General features: G+C 50.2%; 1 pseudogene; it reads left to right on the top strand.

The window, feature by feature from the left end:
• Nucleotides 1-327: 327 nt before the first annotated feature.
• LOC129549255 (elongation factor 1-beta pseudogene) lies at nucleotides 328-8,023 on the top strand (annotated as a pseudogene).
• Nucleotides 8,024-8,624: the final 601 nt, after the last annotated feature.

The raw sequence follows: 8,624 nt of genomic DNA, 5'->3' as shown, positions 1-8,624 counted from the left end.
GTCCTTCACTGGGTGAGAGAGGAGGGACCCCACCAGGGAAGACAGAGAGGAGGCATGCCCTGCACTGATACCTGAAATCTTTCCTTCTCGTCAGCACAGAGGTGGGTCTGGGGACACGGCGGTCACCCTGGGGAATCCTGGTTGCAGTGGCGAGCCCTCAAGGCAGGCAGAGGAGACCCACGTGGGGACAAGGCCATCACTGACCTGCTTCTTCTACCAACTCGCCACGGTGGCTTCCCACTCAACTCATTCCTTGGAGTTAAGGAACAAAATCCTGAAAAGACATCATTAGATGTGTTTGTGAAAGGGGTCCAGGGAGAAGGCGACATGTCTGAAGACATCAGTGCTCACCTGTTGGGGAGCAGCCCCCACCTGGCAGAGAGCAGGGGCTGCTGGGAACGAGACGTCGGATGGGAAAGTTCTGGAACGGGACCATTTTCCCAGATGCTCGTGCCCGAGGAGGAGCCAGCAGGCTCGCAGCACACGCAAGAATGCAGAGGAAGAGACTCCCCGACAGAGAGCAAGCCTGGGGCCACACAGGCTCTGTCTCTGAGCCCCGGCTCACCCACTCACAGCCGCCACCCCAAGAGAGGGACCAGGGTCTGTGTGCACCGCTGCCACCCGAGGGTCCAGCCCATGCCTGGCTCATCCCAGGCGCTCAGTGGATGTTCCCGAAACAAATGAGTAGGGCTGTAGCGAGGTGCTGAGATTGGACCCCAAGGAGAAACAGTCTTCCGTCTCAATTCTGCAAAGGGACCCAGAAGACCCATGGAAATTCAGACCCACGTGGCTGGAAGCGAGCCCCCAAATTCGTCAAACACCCGCCTCGCATCTACCAGACAGGGTCCACACCTGAGGACGCACTTGACGAACTGGCCCCACCAGCTTTTGGAACAGAACCGAGCTCCCTGCTGTCTTTCAGGATTTCTTCAGGGAGAAAAAGAACTTTCCTGGCCGTGGGGCCAAAACAGAAAAACAAGGCTACATAAAACAGGCCTAAGAGGGAAAGCTTCGGCCAAAAACAATATGCTCCTCTCTCCCCTGTTTTTTTAGGACCTGGGCTCCTTTCTGCAGCTGGAGGAGAAGAAGGAGGGGAAGGGGAGGGGGAAGAAGGGGAGGAGAGGGGCTCAGCCTAAGGACCCCCGTCCCCTCGCCAGGACAGGGGCCCTCACAGGCAGAGAGTCAAAGAAAAGTTTTCCAAGACTGATTACCGAGAGGGTAACTGGGTCCACAGAGCACATGTGAACAGACTCCTCGTTTCCAATTCAGGACTGTCAGATGGTGATTAATGACTAACAGCCACAGAGCGGCCTTGATTGCCAAGTGCCGTATTGTTAATGCTGACATTTAATGACGCCGGACACGACTCCGGCACAATTCCACACCATCATCCTCAAATAGCGCTCGACGGACTTAATTGGTTAAGTGTTTGTGAGTGAGTGTATGTGTGTGTGTGTGTGCGTGTGTGTGTGAAAATCAGAGGGAGGTATAAAAGGCAGAAGAAAGAGGTGAGATGTCTGTGTGTGAATACGCCCTACACTCACGTCTATGTGTAGGTGTCACCAAGTTGTCGCAGGAGACAGAGCGTCCAAACAACTGTATCTGCCGACCCACAATGTCACCTCAGCCCTGAGCACGGCAAGGTCTCAATACAGCAAGACGCCCCCAGCCCACCCTCCCCACCGGCCCTTCCTCCTGACCCCCGCTGTGGTCATCTCCACCACCATCGCATCTCTCAGGGACAGCGGGGAACTGGTGTGTTTGTGCAGTTAAAACACATGAAAGCGCGTTGAAAGAAGAAGTTGTCTGGAAGTGGGCCTGGATCCAGGGCTCCCGAGAAGCCACTTTTTCACTGGACTCAGATCAATGGTCCCTTGGCCGCCTGACTGGGCCGGCCCAGCTCTGCCAAGAGGGAACTCTTACCCCCATTCCGGAACTCAGCCCTCTCTTAGGAGAGGAACACACTCCATCCTATTGTTCTAGAAACAGAGTCCTGGGCAACAGGGACAGAGAGATGGCGCCCACCGAGGATTCTTGGGGCCAACTGAGCAAGGTGACAAAGGGCACAGGAGAGAAGATCCAGGCTCCAAGAGGGCAGATCAAGTCAGGGCTTCTGTACTCACAGAATCCTGGCTATCCCGAGACAGAGGGAGGGAGCCAGAGGGGAAACCCAGGTAGCTGCAATCGAGTTGGGGAAATAACAAGCATAGGAGAACTATGGACCACGGATGCTGAAGCCAAAGGAGCAGCACAGATGCTCAGGGCCACCAGCCTTCAGAGGAGAGGTTGGTTCAGAGGAAGGGCTAGAAATGTCTAGAAAAGGCGGAGAATATGCAAAGTACTCTAAAAGATGGAAGCCCTCAGGTAGAAAGAGCTGGGAAGGCCGTTCTCCAGGCGAGGGTTTTAGAAAGTTGGACTTGCATGAATTCCCTTTGAAAGGCTTGCTCCTCAGAATGTGGGCCCTGGGACGGCCCTAGCGATCCAGTGATTAAGATTTCACCTTCCACTCAGGAGTGCAGGTTTGATTCCTGGTCTGGGAGCTAAGATCCCATGTGCCTCGGAGCCAGAAAATTCAAACATAGAGTATGTGCCTGGAGTGGGATTGCAGAAGACACATGTATCCCAATGTTCAGTGCAGCACTATTTATAATAACAAGGACGCAGAAGCAGCCTAGATGCCCATCATGACAGATGAATGGATAAAGAAGCTGTAGTACGTGTACACAATGGAATATTCAGCTCAGTTCAGTTCAGTCACTCAGTCGTGTCCGACTCTCCGTGACCCCATGAATCACAGCACGCCAGGCCTCCCTGTCCATCACCAACTCCCGGAGTTCACTCAAACTCATGTCCACAGAGTCGGTGATGCCATCCAGCCATCTCATTCTCTGTCGTCCCCTTCCCCTCCCGCCCCCAACCTTTCCTAGCATCAGAGTCTTTTCCAGTGAGTCAAATATTACTCAGCCATAAAAAGAAATGCATTTGAGTCCTGAGGTGGATGAACCTAGAGCCTATTATACAGAGTGAAGTAAGTCAGAAAGAGGATAATAAATATTTTTTATTAATTAATACATTATTTATTAACTAATAAGTAATAATTAATACATTAATTGTACATTAATGTATATATATGGAATCTAGAAAGACAGTATCGATTAAACTATTTTCAGGGCAGCAACAAGTCCCCTGGCAGGGCTGTTCACAGGGCCGCTCATCGTAAAGACCCGGGTTCCCACCTCCCCACTATCTCACTCCCCAGTGAACCACAGCCAGAACACTGCAGAGAATCACCAGCATAGGTCCTGCTGCTTTTTTTTCCATTTGGAGCAGGGACCCAAAATGGACAGCTGGACAGACTCCGTTTTCAGGCTTTGCTACAATGGGAAGGTCCTGGCTGGATGGCTTTGCAAGGCTCACCCCCATCTGCTCCCTGCTGTGAGCTGAAGCAAATGGGTCATGGGAGTAGGTGAATCTCTCCCTTGGGTGTCCCTCGTCTGGGGTCTTTGTTCCAGCTCAGTGGTTGGGACTGAAACACACCAGCTGAAAAATCCCATTTATCACCGAGGCCTGCACCATGTCATTACCGCCCGGCTGGCCTTCATTCAGTCTGGCACTCCTGACTTCTCCAACCACCTCCTCAGCTGTGGAAGGGTCAGCTCAGAAAATAATAATCAAAAGCTTATGTTCTTGTGACTCTGGACCGAGGGGTCCCCCTGCTGTGAACCCCCTCCCCTTCCACATCCCTCAGATGAACAAGTACATCTTCCCTGCCTGGTCCCCTCCTCTGTGAAATGACAAACCATTATGTACTTTTCCCCCTAGCTGCCTGTTCTTTCTCCTCCTGCCAAATCAAGCTTTTCTCCCAGCTTCATCAAGCTTCCTCTCACTCTGAACTTTAGGAAATAACTGGGAGTCCAGAGACCTGGTTCCAGCCCCTCCTGCTCCCTGGGTGACCCAGGGTGACGCACTTCACATACCTGGGCCTCGGGTTTCCAGCTCACAGAGGGAGAGGTCTGGCTAAGATGGGTTCTTAGCAGGGTTCTTTGCAGCTAGGACACTGTGATCTTGTTTCAGAGGTTCGTTACGGGAATAACGAACATCGTGCTATTGAGGGATTTACAATGATACACGCACATTTGGCAATAAGGAGTCTCCTTCCTGGAATCGCCCACTAGCGTGTCTTTGTAAATGTCTTTATTGCCTTCATGGTTCCTGGTTTCCTTGGCAGATTCGGAGCAACACGAGGACAAAGTTGATGGTTTCAATTTCTTCGGTATCCTTTCTTGGTGACTAATACTCAGAGAAACCACTCAACAGTGTTGCTGACCGGGTGACAGGCTGATTACCCCCCTGGCTGCATGTTCATTTAAATGGACTTGTAAGAAACTGAACAGAAAGTGGTCACCTTGGCTTCTCGTTGGTGGGTGGGAGGGGAGGGCAGGGAAGGCGGGGTGGAGGTAAAGAACTTCTTTTAAATATGCAGGTCTCACTTCTCTTTAAGGGAAAAAAAAAAAAAAGACGTTGCCCCATTGAAACTAGCTGGATTTGGAAATTCAAATGGAATTTTTAATACTGCCTTGCAAATGAGCACATACCAGCATGCCCAAGGCTTAATTCCATTCCCCAAGTGCTTACTGAGTGTACTGCGTGCTGAGTGCCAAGCCCCTGCTCAGCAGAAGCGGGGAGTACAGAGGAAGAAATATTATAAAGTAACAGAATTTTTTTTAACAGACATAACAGGGCTTAGACATCAAAATACTGTCCCACTCAAAATGGATACTTTGGAATGACATCCATTATATTTTAGTCTCTTACTTGCTTGAAATGCCGTGAACCTCTTTTAAAATCATCTTCAAAGCCCATCGCATACCTTACCATCTGTGACAAAGTTGTGTGTGTTGATTAGGGGAGACAAATGTCCCTTTTGTGGGTAGAGGCGCTGCGCTGCTCAGCATGTGGGATCTTAGTTCCCCAACCAGGACTCGAACCTGTGCCCCCTGCAGGGGAAGCTCAGAGTCTTAACACTGGACTGCCAGGCAATTCCAAGGGAGAGAACTGTCTCTTGAAGCCAAGCTGGATGGTCAGGCTTATTCAGTCTGGTCGAGAATCTAAATAATGTTGCTGTATTAGTCGCTCAGTCGTGTACAACTCTACGACCCCGTGGACTAGAGCCCACCAGGCTCTTCTGTCCACAGGATTCTCCATGCAAGAATACTGAAGTGGGTTGCCGTGCCCTTCTCCAGGGGATCTTCCCAACCCAGGGATCGAACCCAGGTCTCCTGCACTGCAGGCAGATTCTTTACCGTTTGAGCTATCCTGGAAGCCCAACGGAAATAATGGGCATCTTCTAATGAAACTCTTGATCACACATACGATAATGCCTTCCCATGTGAATGCTTTGAAGGTCCTCTTTCACTGACTTGCATGGGCTCAGCCATGTCTGGAAACACTGATCTCACGATGGACTTCCTGGCTTATACCTTTGCCGGCGCTCTATCCCCAACCCCCATTGTCTATTTCAATCCAGCACCCCAAGACATCTTTTAAAAACACCATTCAGATCATGTCACTCATCTGCCTGAAACCCACAAGGGCCAAAGCCCACAGGGTGGCTTTTGAGACCCCAACATGGTCCAGATCTCTATTGTCTCTCTGGCCTCCTCTCCCATCACTGTCTCCTCCAACACTGGGCCTCATCCACATGGCCTCTGTGCTTCTCAAGAGGCCAGGCCTGCTGCAACACAGAAATCTTTTTGCTGTCTAGGGCTCTTTTTCTCCCAGAGATCCACATTTCCTTCAAGTCTTCGGTCGGTACTCACCTTCTCAATGAGACTTTGTCAGACCTTGAATTTAACACCTTCCATTTAATAACTTTACACACAAACACACACATGCACACTCACCTACTCGCTCCTGGTTCCTCTTACCCTGTTCTTTTTCTTTTTTCCCTGGTACTTATACTTTTCAAGAGACTATGTAATTTACCTACATATATTATTTATAGTGTTTATTGTTGTCTGTATCACCCCTGCCTAGAATCTCAGCTCAAAAGAGGTAGATACTCTGTTTGGGATTAGTTGAATCCCAAAAGCCTAGAACTGGCACTCAGTAAGTAATATGTTGAACTGAATTGAAGTCCCAACTTATATATAGTCCCAGTTTCCTATTGCTTACAGATTTGTTGGTGGGGTCTAGAGATATACACATGAAACTGACCAAACGTCCTTTTTCGTCTTAGCACTTGGTGCTGACCGCCTGAGCTCCCCTCTTCCTCCACTGCTGCCCAGGCCCCCATCAGCCCATGCCTTGGATATTGGAAACCTGAGACGCCCCATCGGCTGCCAGGTGCTCGGTGACTTACTCGGCAGACAAAATCTACATCAAGAGACATATACCATCACGAGCCAATGGGGTAGTATTTGAAGCCATCTCGGGCCCACCACCTGTCACCTTGTGCCATGACCTATGGTGGTAGGTCACAGTCACATCAAGTCTTACGAAAGGTCAGCCTGCCAGGAGTGCAGAAAGTCTGGGGCAAGTATGGCCCTACTAGTGTGAAGACACCATAGAAAGTGGAGCTACAGATAGTAAAGATGGTGATGAGAGTGACCTCTTTGGGTCTGAAGAGGAAGGGGAAAGGGAAGAAGCCAAGAGGCTAAGAGAAGAATGCCTTGCACAGCGCGAGTCAAAGAAAGCCAAAAACCCAGCCCTTGTTGCCAAGTCTTCCCTCTTACTAGACGTGAGACCTTGGAGTGATGACACAGATATGGCGAAACTAGAGGAGCACGTCAGAAGCACACAGGCAGCTGGCCTGGTCTGGGGCTCTTCTAAACTATTCTGGTGGGGTACGGAATTTAAAAAACTTCACATACAGTGTGCAGTTGAAGACAACAAAGTTGGAAGAGATACACTAGGGGAGTAGATCACTGCTTTTGACAAGTACGGGCCATCTATGGACGTGGCTGCATCCAACAAGATCTAAAATCCATCGTGGATCAGTGCCCTTAAATAAAAGCCTGAAAGACAAGAAAGGAAGACAGAGAAAATGACCAAACAGTACAGAACAGCTCCTGATGAAGTGGAATCCACGGTGACCTTCCAGGAAGCCTGGTGGGGATGAGTGAGAGGCAGAAGGAGGGGGAAGGGCTGCACTTTCTGTCTAGTCAAGCAAATCTTCTCCTTGCCCCCAGCACATGCCCGGATCATTCCAGCCTGTACCCATTCACTCACGCCATCCCTCTGCCTGAAGTCCCCTATCCTCGCCTCCTTCCCCAAACCCCAACACCCATGGACGCTCAGTCCAGCCCTTTCCTCTACACAAATTTCCGTGACTGCTCCAGCCCTCCCTGAATTCTCCCTCCTCTGAGCTCTGACTGCACCTACTTCTGGTATTAGACCATTTTGTCTTCACATAGGAACGTTATGTGCGACTAATGTGTATTATTTCCCCAGCTCAGGACTACATCTTTTGCTGCTTTCCTCTCTCGAATAAGACAGTAGAAGCAGCTGACTTGAGTGGCACAGCTGGTTGGTCAACAGGAAAACAGAAAAGAAGAGGGTATTCCAGGCAGAGGAACATCAGAAGCGAAGACCTCATGGTGGGAATCGACGTGATGAATGTAAAGCTGTTACACCCATAGTTCTCAGCCCAACCAGAGATTTTAATCACCTGAAGGTATTTCCATGGGGGAACCCCATCCCAGACCAATGTAATCAGTATCAGAGAGGACTTCCCTGGTGGTCCAGGGGTTAAGAATCCACCTGCCAATGCGGGGGACACGGGTTTGATCCCCGGTCTGGGAAGATCCCACATGCCATGGGGCAACTAAGCCTGTGTGCACGGCAATGACCAAGCCCACATGCCACAGCTACTGAAGTCTCGGCACCTTACAGCCTCTGCTCTGCAGCAAGAGAAGCCACCGCAACGAGAAGCCCTCACACCACAGCGAAGGGTAGCCCCACTCGCCGCAACTAGAGAAAGCCTGCAAGCGGCAACAAAGAGGACCGACCCAGTGCAGCCAAAAATAAAGAAGCCAAAAAATGTTTAATGTCACTTGTTTAGGGAAAAAAAAAGTATCAGGGAATGTGGCTTAGGCATCACTACTCTTTAAAGGCTCCCCCAGTGATTTTAATGTGTAGGTAGAATTAAGAACAGCCATAGTATTAGGGGGAAAAAAGAAGGAAATAAAAGAAAGGAATGTGAAGCAAATGATGAAGCAGACCTTACAAACTGCTCTTTTCCACTTTGTTCCGTGTGGTAGTTGGTCATGGGAACTCATCTCTGTCACAGTAGTCTGGAGGGATCAGCTGGGGACAGACTCTGCTGTTCTCTGCTGTGGGGAGAACAGACGGTACCAGCTAATGCGGGCCAGGCCAGGTCAATCTTTGCCCATGGGAGTCTGAAAAGTATGAGGAAACTAGAGGATCAGTTCCGATCACTTGAAATTCTATGTTGTAATTTCTCCCCGTCCCAGGTTTTAGCCTTCTCTCTCTGGTGCCTGCCCATGCTAACAGCCAAATTGCTGCTGCTGCTGCTAAGTCGCTTCAGTTGTGTCTGACTCTGTGCGACCCCATAGACGGAAGCCCACCAGGCTCCCCCGTCCCTGGGATTCTCCAGGCAAGAA

Source organism: Moschus berezovskii, chromosome 26 (genome assembly GCF_049115385.1).
Source record: "Moschus berezovskii isolate FMDL1 chromosome 26, NW_MosBer_1.0, whole genome shotgun sequence".
NCBI lineage: Eukaryota > Metazoa > Chordata > Mammalia > Artiodactyla > Moschidae > Moschus > Moschus berezovskii.
Note: the sequence above shows the minus strand (reverse complement) of the source record. Positions and strands in the feature narration are given on the sequence as shown.